Genomic DNA, 14,352 nt, shown 5'->3' with positions numbered 1-14,352 from the left:
CCAAGCCCTCAGGGACAGAACAATAAAGGTATTTGTTCTTATTTGAAGATAAATCTTCAAATGTCTTATAAACATCCACTCAGATTCAACTATGTTATGCACCAATACACCTCAGTGAATTGCTTGTCCGATACCCAAAAATCAGGATGTACTGGTCCAAAGCATTGAGATTCACTGCAATCACTGACAGATTCACGCGTGACAGATTCTTCAGACTGAGGCGATCATTAAAAGTGCTAATTGATGATGATGTGCCAGAACACCTGAGGAAGAGTGACTAATTCTGGAAGGTGAGGCCTTTTCTGGATCGGATTCTGCAAGGTTGCAGGTCTCAGGCTAGACCTGAATGCGTATCGATTGATGAGCAGATGATACCTTTCACAGGAGCATGTCCATGTAGACAGTATCTCCCAATGAAGCCAAACCCAGTTGGCATAAAGAACTTTGTTTGTGCTACAGCAGATGGAATTGTGCTGGACTTTGATCTGTATCAAGGTACAGGTGCACTGCTTGTGCAGGTTGAAGAACCAGAAGGTCTGGGTGACTTTAAGGAAATTCAGACCGAGTGTCCACATATGTGGACATCATTTTTCTCTAAAACTACACCATGTAAAAAGATGATGCTTAGTTTTTATACTTATCAGGGTCCAATAAGCCCAAATAGCAAAGAGAAATAAAAAATGCATATCAAACAAGAGCTCGGGTCTTAAGAGGATATACACACACCACAAGTGAGTTGATAAATCGAGGAAGATTTGTGTTGACACAAACAAGGTGTGTAGAGTACAAGCCCCTATTGACTTATCCAGACATTACAATTAGAAAGTGTGCAACAACAAATCCTGCAGACGCTCTCCCACTCAACTTTGAAGGTGAATCACATGAGTGTGTTGTAGAAGCAATGAAGTACACTGAGCTGAGACCAGACATGGAGACGAATCCATTGTTAAATGCAGATGTAACACTCTATGTGGATGGATCCTGTTATATGAGGACCATCTAAGCAACCATGCAGGGTTTGCTATTATTATACAAGAAAATGGAAGCTTTGTGACAGCCAAAGCTGGAGGTTGTGAGCAGTCATGTGAATTAAAAGCACTAATTGAAGCTTGCAAGTTGGCTAAGAACAAAGTTGCTAATATGTACACTGACTCAGCATAGACACATGGTGTATGCCATTCATTTGGAGCTGTCTGGAAACAAAGAAGGTTTAAGAAAACAGACGAAAGTCCAATCCAAAGGAAGTGGAACGTGCCAAAGACAGAGAGTCCCTACAAGGTGGTTCAGGTGACACCAACAGCCATCCAGGTGGAAACCAAGGAGAGTAGTAGACCCAGAAAAATACAACTCTGAAGAATGTGCTAAGGTGCAACAAAGAGAGTGTAAAGAGGGTAGATTCACACGTAGAATTAATACATCTAGAATTCTTGCCCTGCTCACATGTGGTGTTCATTGCAGGTTCATTTATTTTCATGTTTATATATTCACAGAGAATTCATCATCTGCTAAAATCATTTTAGACTTTCTGTAATTCATGTGCTGAATTCCTGATTGCAACATCCCTAAACGGACCCCCCACAAACCACAAGATAGATCGTCTGGCAGACTATGAGTGTTTTGCTGGTGGAGGATTTGCAGACACTAGTCGAGACTGGCATGGAGTGCATGTAGGTGACGCCACAGTAAATTGTAAAAGGACATGGGTATTGTTGTGGTTCCCTGGTGCTAATATGACCCCTACTTTCATTACTACACCTGTGTGGTTTGAGAATCCGGTAGAATTAGACACTGTATATATGAGTGTTAATGATGATGTATTTGGTTAAAGTGGTTGATTATATATGTGTAAAGTAGATCAATGCAATGTGATCATGAAGTTGGTTAAAGAGGAGCGTGAGAGTCGTGAGGGAATTTTCCTGGCATGCTGGGTTTTTCGCCCTCACTTGTATTGATCAAGATATTAATTGATTGATTGATTGATTGATACATTAATGGAATCACTTGATGTCATAAATATATTGTGTTATGCTTTCATATTCTGTCACAAACAACAGTGTTAATCCCTCTGTGTATGTCATGAATGCTCTGTGACCTTCACAGGTTTTGGACTGTGATAGTCTATGACACAATATGATTTTTTGGAACACCAAAAAAATCAATATGTGGGGACAGGGTTCTCAGAAATGACCAAATGAGGAAACATCTGAGCTTCAATCAAGGACACATACACATACACATGCACATACACACACATAACACATGAGACTATAAAAAGAGGTCGCGCATTATCACTTTCAGCTTTTTATTTGTCAAATAAACTGCTCCTCCTATGCGCTAAGTTCCCGTTTCTGTCTCATCTCTGCATTGACTCTCATTTGCCACCACAGTTTTGTACACTGGAAAGGCACTATAGAGGGCACCTGATTATGTATGGTTCACTGGAAGGACACTCAATAGGGCACTTGATCATGTATGGTACACTAAAAAGGGCACCTTATAAGGCACTTTACCACATTCTGTCAAAAGGACGATTACAAAGAAACTGATTCACAACTGCCCATGAAATATTTAATCAATGTTTTGTCAGAACTTATACTTTATGTATACAAAGTAATTTCCAAAGTCACAAGCTTCAGAGGAAAGAAAAGAAGAAAAGAGTCTACAAAAACAGAACAGCAACAATACAATAAATATAAAACATAAAATCAACCATCGAAAGAGGAATGTAAAATAAGTTACAGTCTTAAGGAAACACACATTTCCTCTGTTCATCACACATACATATGCCCATTGCTCTGAGGGCTGCTGGGAAAATACACACCAACTGAGGTAAAACTCCTATTAGAGGCAACCCTCCCCCACCGATTCAGCACCATGGACAGGTGCAAAACTAACAACTTCGGGCAGAGTGTGTATTTTCAGAGCAATGGGCCCTCGGAGCGAGGGGTTGTCGGACAAATGGGCTTTTGGGTTCAATGGAGCATTTTTCAGAATAATGGACCTGGCAAAAATGTAATGGCACCCACACAGCAATGGCTTCCACAAGTTCACTAAGTCTGTCTCTCTCTGCTATTGTTTTCTCATTTAGAACCCGGGGTAAAGTTGACTTTTAACTGACGTTATGCTGGTCTGGCTGGACTTTAGCACTGGAACAAACATATATTTTGAGCTGAATGTTGACTGTCCAGTGATGACATTAATGCTGGTATTAATACTGACATTTCCTATCAAACTGATAAGAATCTGCATTTCATGGGCTGAAAAAAGCTCATCACACCCTCTACTGTTTGATCACCCTGAAGCCTGCAAGGCCAGTGGTGACATCAAGTCAGCATCAGATGACTCACCTAACTGGGAGTAATTTACATCATGAAATCTATATTAAAAAATAATGTGAATGCCCTCTTGGGTGACCCATGTCACTGATTAACTCCTTCCTCACACATCCACCCAAGATCTGCTGGCCACTTCCTTATACAGAGTTGAATTAACAGCAAGACAAGTTACACATTTCAAACAGTACATTTTGTTTCTGTGTATTTCTGTGCTTGTCTTTCCATTAGGGCTGCAACAAAGATTATATTCCTTATTGATTAATCTGTCTTGATTAACTGATTATTAATCAGTAAGTGGTGTGGTCCATAAAATGTCCGAAAATGGTGAAAAATGCTGATCACAGTTTTCTGGTGGTGACATCCTCAAAAGTCTTGTTATGTCAAATACATAAAGATATTAAGTTTATTGTCATAAAAGAACTTAAGAAACCAGATACTATTATTCACATTTGAGAAGCTGAAATAAGAGAATTTGGACATTTTAAATTAAAAATGACTCACAATGATTGATTATCAAAATAATTGTTGATTAATTCAATATTAATTGATCGTTGCAGCTCTACTATCCATACTTATGACTTCACTTAATCAGTTGTCTTGATACGTACTATTACCATGGTAGCTCTATAACAAATTTGGTGGGTGACTCATAAACAGTAGTAAAGACTGCATGGTGTGTTAATGATGCTGCTGTTAGAGCAGCCAACATGTTTACAAGCTCTTACCATCAGTAGCAAAAGCAGGGGTGAAAATAATGAGTTCCCCCCCTATTGGAAAAAACTGACTAACGAGTGAATCAGACATCCTGATGGAATAGCTCAGGGTTTGTGTCTGCTTTCATCTGCAAAGGTGCTTATAAACTGCAGGTTTGTATTTACGTCTCAGTTCATATTACTAATTTTTAATTAATTTAAATGAAATGGGATGTTGACTCCCGACAGAGAGAAATAAAACCACATGCCTGCTTAAAATCAGAATCAGGACTCCACTTCTCCACATGACTAAGACTCAGACTAAGGACATGGTTCTGTGATCTGCTCTCACACGTTGACTGTGGTTCTCTGATGCGGGTTGCGAGGAAGCACAGGAATGACGTGTGTGTTGTGTCAGTGGCAGAGGAGGTAGGCCACACAAGTTCTACTGGTTTAATAGTCACTGTTTGCATCACAAACGCTCTTAAAGTAAAACTGAAGAAGATGGCATATATTCTTGATATTTATTTAGTGCTTATTGTAACTGCCAGAAAGAAATGGAAATTTTCTTAAAATTATCCTGCACTGACCCTGTAGGTTGGTGTTTTCCAGGGAGAGGGAATTTTTTATTACAACTGACTGTCAGTACTGCTAATTTGATTTGTGCAATATGTCTGTGAGTGCATACTAAAACTGTTACAAAAATGTTAGTTCCAGTGGCCACACAGGCAGTTAACCAGTTTGCCGAGCAGATGGTGACCATCACCTAGTCCAGTCTGTGACTTCAGTGCTTCATATTTTATGGCGTGGCTACTAATTCTGCACAATCTGGTAAAAAAAAAAGTCATATTGTGATTGTTTAGAAGAAATTATCAGTTTTGCACCACAATTTTCATATTAAAATCATGATGATGTGATATTTATTGGGGTCTGTACCAAAAAATGATGTTTTCTTTTTAGGCCAGGTCATTTCTGAAACCTGGACCAAGGCAAACCTGGACTCATGATGAAGTGAGAAACGCCTGCATAGATAAAATATTTAATACTCGCTGTACCTCAAGTCGTTCATGCGCATGGTACTCTAAAGTCTGCTGATATGTGCTCCAGGTCAACACCAACAAGAACAGAACCTGATGGTGCCGTTTGTTGTCTTCTTACCTGCTGATTACATGAACAATAATCAAATGACATTTCCACCACAGGACTGAACCAGTTGGAGATTTTTTTTTATTTTAAAACCCCTGCATTGGTTTGATTCAGGACCTTTAAGTGTGAACCTGCGCTCAGACAGACAAGGCAGATTTTGGCAGTTTGCACGGCAGGAAGTCATCTCAGCCTCCCCAGGCAAACAAACACACATTAAACCAGCTGTTCTGAGATGGTTTTCCGTCTCCAAGTTGTCCAGAGATGGTGTGTTTTTTGTGCCGAGCTGTGTTGGGACTCTGGTATACCTGCTTGCAGGTCTTTTGAAGTTTTAACTTGGCTGACCCACTGCAAATGTCTTTTTTTCATGTTGAAACTGCAGTTGACGAATGCATTACTTTATTTTCACTCAGAAAAGTTATTTAATTGACTCCTTTACATCACACCTACTCAAGCCCAATTTATATTACATTTTTATTTACATGCAGGCCTACTTCCACATAAACAGAGTTTTTATACACATATTTCTCTTCACCTAAAAGAAACTTTAAGGCCAAAGGCCTGCCTTCACTCCAGGGCTCTGGGCACGTGCCCACTTTGCGATGCAGTAATCCATCTCTGATGACTGATTGTAATTATAGCAAGAGACAGGAAGTCTATCTGGTTCTTTAATTTTGTCTGAAACAGTAGCCTGTTTCTAGGAGGCCTCATATGAGACCTGGCATACTTAAACACATTTACAGCCGGATCTGACTTTCAGCATCCCTCTGAGAAGGAAATCACAGATGCAGGTTCAGTAGTAACAAGTTATCTGCAGCCAGGATTTACAGAGAAGTAAATCTGACCTTAGTGCAGCTCTGCCTCTTTGATGAGCTTAATGAAAACCAATCTTAGATTGTGATCCATCTGCTCTCTGTTATAATAAAATTACAGAGCCTTTGTGTAGCATTGAGAAGTACTGTCCAATGTGTTCTACTGCAGTACAGTGTGTTCTCTGTGCAGTGTCATTCTGCAACAACATGTTGTTGCTTTATTTTATTATGCTATGCCCTTTCAGCCTTGAAACATTTTGAAATAATTCACATGGATGATAGATGTGGCTGTAAATTGCTGCTTTGAATAAGGCTGCTCAGAAGGCTCCTCCCTGTGTGAAACTCAAAATGAGACCAAGATGAAATAAAAAACAAAACAAAATTCTTTGCTGCCAATAGAAAGGGTTTTTATGCAGTGTGCCAGCAGTAAAGTACATACATTGTGGTTTAACTGGTCTAACTGGTGTATTCTGGGTGAGTGGAAACAGGGAACAAACAACATGGCAGACTGGCAGGCTGCAGGTTGTAGGGATTTGGGTTTGGGAGAAGAGAGAAAGGGATTTTATTTTGTGTGGTGCCTAAAATGCAAATGAGAATTTTGGACTTATTTTTCACAACTGAAATTACATTTTTGTGATTACAGAGACAGTAAAGTATGGATAAAATCTACAGCTGTGTAACAGTATCCAATTCGAGCTACCACTATCGGCAGGGGTGGACTGGGGCAAAAAATCAGCCCTGGCATTTTTGGCCCAGACCAGCCCACAACATTATTGGTTGACTGAATCAAGCACTGATTTTTGAACGCAAGGACAAAAAGTGACAGAAAAGCCGGATTTTCTGAACAAAAATTCAAAGACATCTTCAGAGACCTAAACAAACTTATTGACAAGTTGGAAAAAAAAATTGCAATCCAGTAGAGCAAATACAATATCTGCATATATATATATGCTCTGCTTTTGGTGCTGTAATGACACCTACTGTGCAATTGGTTTTTATACTCACCAATTCAAAAAGGCTCATTTGCCCAAAAGGGAAGCTGACAAAGGAACTTAACAGCTCAAGACAACCCGGTGAGACAGAAGAGAGGATGGAAAAGAAATAGGCAGGGACTCTGATAAAGGCATTTGAAGATACTATCTGTATGTGTATGCTCTGCTGGGTTGTCTGCTGTATAGCACCACCATCCACTATGACCTCAATAATACACATTATGCAGAATGATCACACTCATGTCAACAAAAACTGAAAATGTATAAGCTTTGTAAAAAATAGAAATTATGGCATAGCAGTTGTATTTGATTGCATTAGATTGCACAGGTGTAACTAATACAGTGGCCAGTGAGTGTATATCTACATATAAAATGATGAATTAATAAATATAGCTATAATAAAATATTTGAGACTGACAGCATCAGTATGCAAAAGAGATATGTGGTTAGCATAACTCAGTGACTGCCAAACTGCACATGACATGGCACAGCAATAGGTATGTTTGTCTATTACATTTATAGGCCTATGTAAAGTTACACATGTGTAATGTGTTTTTGTTTTTGACCTTTAAAATGTAGCTCTCTCTCAGCTAACTTCGCTAGAAGTGCTGCTAACTGCAATACACTCAATTGGTTGTTGTTACAGATCTGTCATGTTGGTTTTTATTACTGACTCACTCTCCATCACCTGTTGTGTCACCGGGTACTCCTGCTGGTGATGACGCTGGAGTAAGTAGCCTGAAGCCGGAAGGGTAGTGCCAGGATCAGGTCTGGTCTGTGGTGTCTGTCCTCCGCTGCAGCCCCTGCTGCTGCTACTGGACCAAATAACGCAGTTGTTTTGGTGCATTTGGAGGCCTCTGCTTCCAGTGCTTTTCATTCGTTGCTTTTCAGCGTCAACCGGGCGTTTTTTCGGTGGCTGTTTTTCTATGACGTCTCCTCACCTAACCTAGCTCACTCGCCGTGACTCTGTCAGCCCAGCCCATCCAGCAACTGAGTGATTGACAGGCCCTGACTGACAGTTAACCAATTGGATGTGTCAATGGGCTGTGCCGAATGGCCAGTCAATAGGTCCGGCCAATTATGTGGGGAAAAAAACCCTGTTCACCAGCCCCAACTAGATACCGGCCCACCGGGACAGTGCCCGGTATGCCAGATGGCCAGTCCACCCCTGACTATCGGTACCATATAGGTTCAAATGTGAATGTGCCCAACTCTCATCTCTCACTGACAGTCGTGCTGCTGAAGAGTGGCATGCATAGGGTGGGCGTCGGGATGGAGGTCAGGCAGGCACATTTCACTCAGGGCAGCATCAATGTGAGCTGGATTCAATGGGTAGATCCCACTGCTCCAAAAGCCAGCCATGGCATTTGGAGGCCTTGCTCCCGGCCTAAAAGACTACCAAAAGCAAGGTTGGCTGCAGGTGGTGTGTGGTGTATGATGGTAGGCTAAGTACACAGACATTCTTGTTCTATGTTGGGGTTTAAAAAATTAGCTCTATCTATCAAGCAGAAGAGCATGTGGATTTGTGTTATCTCTTGTGCCTTATGTCCTGTGTTACACAAAGTGTGTTCTTCCTGGCTCGCTTTGTGTCGTCACATCACTTTGTGGATAAACTAGCAAAACTGCAACCTAAAAAGTTGTTTAAAGCTTAATCTAAGCTTTTCAAGAGGACTCATGTTGAACTGTAACTTCAAACAGAGATGTCTTCTTTTTATAATTACACTCAGATTTTGGCTTCTTGTACTGCTGGCACAGCTGCATCGCAACTAACATTAGACTTCACATTACATTATGTATACACTATATACAAACTGATGTGACCACGTTTTAGGCAGCCTCAGTGTGGGTCTCATTCCCCGTACATTAAAAGATGAGCTCTGCTAATTTCCTACATCATTGATTTGAAGTGGCCAATCAGGATCTTGGAAGAGGGAGGCTATGAAGTCAGGGCTGCATGATGGGTGGTTTCAGCCCATCCTTACAAGAAATCCGGCTGTATAGGTCAGATGGTCAAACAGGAATTTCCCCCAGGAGACCTGGGTTCATGTCCCATATGAAAACAAAAGTCAGCGTTGACTTATTATAGTTTATAAGTTACTTAGGTTACATTTCGGAAGTAGCATAACTCTAATAAATTTTAACCCAAATCATCCTTTTCTTAAAATAATCAAGTAGTTTGGTGCCTAAACTTAAACAAACTGCGACCGTTTCAACGCAAACCATGTGTTTAACCCTCCTATTATCCTTGGGGTCAATTTGCCCCCCTTCAATGTTTATCATTCAAAAAATAATAGTTAACTGTTTTTTTTTTTTGCTTCATATTTCATAACTTTTCCTAATTTGATGGGTACAATTGATTAAGCATAAAATTATCATGACGATATTTTTTCAATGTGCTGAACACATATTACACGCATTGGTGTTCCTCTGGGGTCAATTTGACCCCAAGCTGTTTTAGCTGTGTAAATCTTGTCTGTCTGTGTGTGACCCATGTGTGACCTAACATCCCCACACCTGCAGGTGCAGAGTTGATACTTTTGAGTTGATACATGACATGGGGGAGGGGGAACAATCTTGGCAGGTGTCAGGTTTGTCCCACCCGAAATGATTCTAAGACCACCAACTGTCCGCTATGCAAGAAATATGTCTGCAAGGAGCATGAACACACTCTCTGCACATCCTGTGTAAAATAGTGCAGACTAGAAGCTTGACTGTGGGCATAAAGAACTGTTCCATGTTCTGACTATCTGACTGATGTTCTCATTAGGATTTTATGTTTCATAAATGGGTGAATTTTCAAACATGTAAACCTCCTCACGCACACCAAAAAAACAACCAAAAATAAACAAAAAAACAAAAACAAAAACAAAATCATAAACAAACAAAAAAAAGGATAACAAAAGAGGACAAAAGAGGAGGGGTGAGTGAGACTTTATAGTGACTAACCACAAATATGTTACAAAAAAAGGAGGTAAAAATAAGTAAATAAATATGTTTATGAGAGGAAAGGGGGGTCACCAACATCAATCAATATGGTTCATTCTGTGAGAGTCATGAATGTGCACCCCAAATTAGAAAAGATTTGGATGAAAGATTTTCAAGATACACTAACTCTAAAACTGAAAGTTTGACCTGATGGTGGCACTGCAGGAAAGGTCACATCGTCACCAAAATCAATAGGGTTCATACTCTTGTGGTCATTAATGTTATAAGTAAATTTGAGAAGATTTGGATGAAAACTTTTCAAGATAAATTCATTCTAATTTGAAAGTTTGGCCTGATGGTGGCGCTAGAGGATAGGTCAAGGTTTCATTATCAAGGGGTTATTTATGTATTCAACAAATAAACAGTGCCTGACACAAAAACTTGGTCAACAATTTTCTATAAAACATTTTCTGGAGGCAAATATCCCTGGGGTCAGATTGACCCCAAGGGTAAAATGTGTTAGTAATATTTGAAGATAATAGGAGGGTTAATAAAACTTCAGCATGTGAGGTACATTCAACTCGGTCTGATAACTCAGGTGGTGTCTCACAATAATATGTCTGTGTGCCAACATGGAACCAAACAATAGTTCCTGTTGTTACATCCTTTCTCTTTTGAGAGTTAGAGCTGTTATCTCAAAATTTGACTTGTCCCTGTCTGTAATCAACAAACCAAAACTCATTAATACTAACAGTGCTCATTGCTGAAACATAAACATTTCCCGCTGTTCTTCACCTTAGCACTAAAAATCTTCTCTCAACATCTGATGAAAATAGCAACTAATGAAAACACTGTAAGCATTAACTGTCTATCAAAGTGCTATGCATGTAGTTCACAGTTTAACATTACTCAAATGTTACTCCACCATTAGCTAAGAACCTGAAATGTGCGAATAAACACATAAATATAAACACATATAAATCATAACATTTTGTGCTCATTCACTTTCCAAAGTGCATATAAGTATCGGCATATTAAGTCACCCTTTTCTGTTACAGCATTTTCTTTGCTCTCCCTTTTTTTTCAAATTAATTATTTAATTACCCAAAATCCGTCTGTTTGTTATTGTCCTGTCCAAAGTAACCCCCCAATGTCCATACGTGACACAGAGGTATTTATCTGCGTGACAGTACAAAGTCCTTAAACCGCTGTGGCTGCACCTGGGTGTATGTCCTGCTGAGACACTGTGAGGAGGAGGAACAGTCTCTGAATGTCTATGTCCCACAGCATCTGGCTGACTGGGAATGCTGATCTCAATATCGGTAGGGTCACTGAATGTTATCCCAGGTGCACGCCTGAGGTGTCTGCGATTTCTCCTGATGACACCCCCAGAGTGCAGATGAACCTCGTAGGACCTCCCATCGACTGGCTTCAGCACCTTGCCTAATCTCCAGACAGTGTGGGGTGGGAGTGGCTGTATCCTCACACAGTCACCCATGGCCAGCATGTCCAAGTCTCTAAATGATCTGTTGTAGCAGGCACTCTGACATTGCTGCTTGTTTTTCAGATCGTCTGATGCAAACAACTTTTGGCTTTAGCAGGCTTGCTTTCATTGGCAGCAGTGTTTTGGTGCGGCGACTGAGCAACCACTGTGCTGGGCTGGTGTCCAGGCCCTGTGTTGGTGTGTTCAAGAAGTGCAAGATAAGGATCCTGTCCAGCTGCTTTAGCTTTGAGCAAAAGTCTTTTCGCTGTCTTAACAGCTGATTCTGCTTTGCCGTTGTTCTGTGGGTAGCCAGGTGATGACGTCACATGCTGAAATCCCCACCGTTTGCTGAATTTTTGGAATTCCTGGGATGCATAATGTGGGGCGTTGTCTGAGATCACAGAATCTGGGATACCTTGGCGGGCAAAATGACCTTTTAGTTTCTTTATCACTGCAGTAGATTTGGTATCTGCCAGGTAGTCTATTTCCCAAAAGTTTCAGAAATAATCCACAGTGATGAGGTAGTCCTTATTGTCAAACACAAACAGATCTGTGCCAACCTTTGCCCACGGCCTGCTTGGCACTTCATGTGATATCAGTGTTTCTTTTTGTTGTTTATTGTCAATTGATCTACAGATGTCACACTTGGCTATATAGTAAGGCCTGATTTCACTCGGTACCTGTGACTTGTCCTTGGGCCATCTCTGTCTCATTGTTTCAGTGAGAAGCTGCAATATTTTGTCCTTTCCTGTGGCAGACTGTAAGTCATGTAGTCTGTCTGCTGACATCAGTAAGTGTTGCACCATGTTGATAGTCTCTAATTCAGCCTCCACAGGTGTACTCTTGGGAAGATAGGCTCTGCTTAGGGTGTCAGCTAGTAACATGTCTCTTCCCGGCACATAGATGACGTCTAGGTCATATTTTTGTATGTGTAGCATCATGCCCTGCAGCCTTTTAGGCACGCTCAGTAGGGGTTTTCGCACTATGATTTCTAATGGCTTGTGATCACTTTGCACAGTCACTTTGCAGCCATATGTGTACTGGTGGAATTTTTCCATGCTGAAAACCATAGCTAAAAACTCCTTTTCTATTTGCGCATAGCCGCACTCTGTTTGTGTGAGTGCTCTGCTTGTGAAAGCGACTGGCTTGCCCATCTGCATGAGCGCTACGCCCGTGTCCGAAGCATCACACTGTACTGTCAGCTCCTCGTCAGGGTTATAGTATTTCAATACTGGAGTGTTTGCTATTGTCTCTTTCAATTTGAGGAACGCCTCCTCATGTTCTGTTGTTCAGTTCCACTCACTGTCTTTGTGTGTCAGGTCTCTCAACACCTTGCACTGGTCTGAGAGGTGAGGGCAAAACTTGGCTAGGTAATTTACCATTCCTATGAGCCTCTGCACTTCTTTCACATCTGTCGGTGCCAGCATTTGCTCAACAGCACGCACCTTTTCCGGATCCACTTTGAGTCCATCTGCCATCAAGCGGTGTCCGTTGTCTCCTTGTGTCTTAGTCTGAATTTTTCAGCATTCAGTTTTATGTTCTTTTGTCTGCATCTGTCCAGAAACTGTTTCAATTTTCCATCGTGATCCCGCTCCGCTTCCTCTTGTGTCTCCCCTTGTCCCGTGATCAGGATGTCATCCACAATAATGTACAGACCAGGTACATTGTCCAAAGCTTGTGTGAGCTTTCGCTGGAAGATTTCAGGGGCTGGACTTATCCTCATCGGCATCCTCAGCCATCTGTAATGTCTGAATGGAGTGGCAAATGTTGTCAAATAGCTGGACTCCTCCTCCAGCTGTACATGCCAGAATCCACTCTTGACGTCACACACTGTGAACACTTTAGCTTTTGACAGGTCCGGTAAGATGTCCTCAATGGTTGGCAGTGGTAAGTGACTGCGCTTTAGGGCTGTGTTCAAGGGTTTGGGATCAATACATACTCTTGGCTTGCCATTCTGTTTGCACTACCACCATAGCGCTGATCCAGTCTGTGCTGCATTCAACAGGCGTAATGATTCCTCTGTGTTGCAGGTCTTGTAGCTCTGCCTTCAGTGGTTTCATCAGGGCCACTGGGACTTGTCTCTTTGGCAGCTGCACCGGCTTCACTGTGCTGTCCACCTCCATTTTGTATTTTCCTTCAAGACAGCCATCCCCAGTGAACACATCAGCATAACTTGTTTTGATTTGTTCCATTGTCCACTGTTCTGTTACAGGTTTTTCTGTTGTGACTATACTGTCTGTTGCCATGATGTTCTCATAGTGCACTTTAATCAGTTTCATTGCCTCACTGGCTCTCCTACCCAGTAGAGGCACTGCACAGTTTGCATTTACCACTTGGAACTCCAAGCGATATAGCTTGTGATTTCTTGGATTTCTTATTTTAACTTGCATTTCCCCATTGGCCTTAGCTTGCTTTTGTTGTACATTACTAGTACACTTTTAGTGTGTTCTAGCTTGGTGTCTGGATTCAGCAGGTTAATGGGGATAACATTAGTCAGTCACTTTTCCATCCCCTCTCTCTGGGTCCACATCTTTGCCTGAGTCTGTCTCCACTGCATCCACTATCTCAGTCTCTGTTACAGTGATACAGGAAATATCTTCATATTCATCACTCACACATTCTGCTGTTATTGTACTCACATTTTTCTTTCTCCTCGTGACATTATTAGACTGGTATGAGGTTGTCCTGGTCATGGAGAGACCAGTTCCATCTGTGGACCTGTTCGACTACATGATTCACGCTGGTCCCCTGGAGGAGAACCAGATTAAGGTACTGAAGCTGGATCGTGTTTCTATGGTGTGTCCAAGTATCACCCAACAGTCCCGTCTTCTCCGCTCTAATTCTGTTTCTCTTTATCTCTCTCTCAGAACATCATCAAACAGTTACTTGAGGCAGCCATTGCGATGCACTCTGAGGGGGTCTTCCATCGTGACATCAAAGCGGAAAATATACTGATTCAAACCGGCTCCA

This window comes from Lutjanus erythropterus, chromosome 1 (assembly GCF_056507025.1).
Source record: "Lutjanus erythropterus isolate fLutEry1 chromosome 1, fLutEry1.hap2, whole genome shotgun sequence".
NCBI classification, from domain to species: domain Eukaryota; kingdom Metazoa; phylum Chordata; class Actinopteri; order Lutjaniformes; family Lutjanidae; genus Lutjanus; species Lutjanus erythropterus.
Note: the sequence above shows the minus strand (reverse complement) of the source record.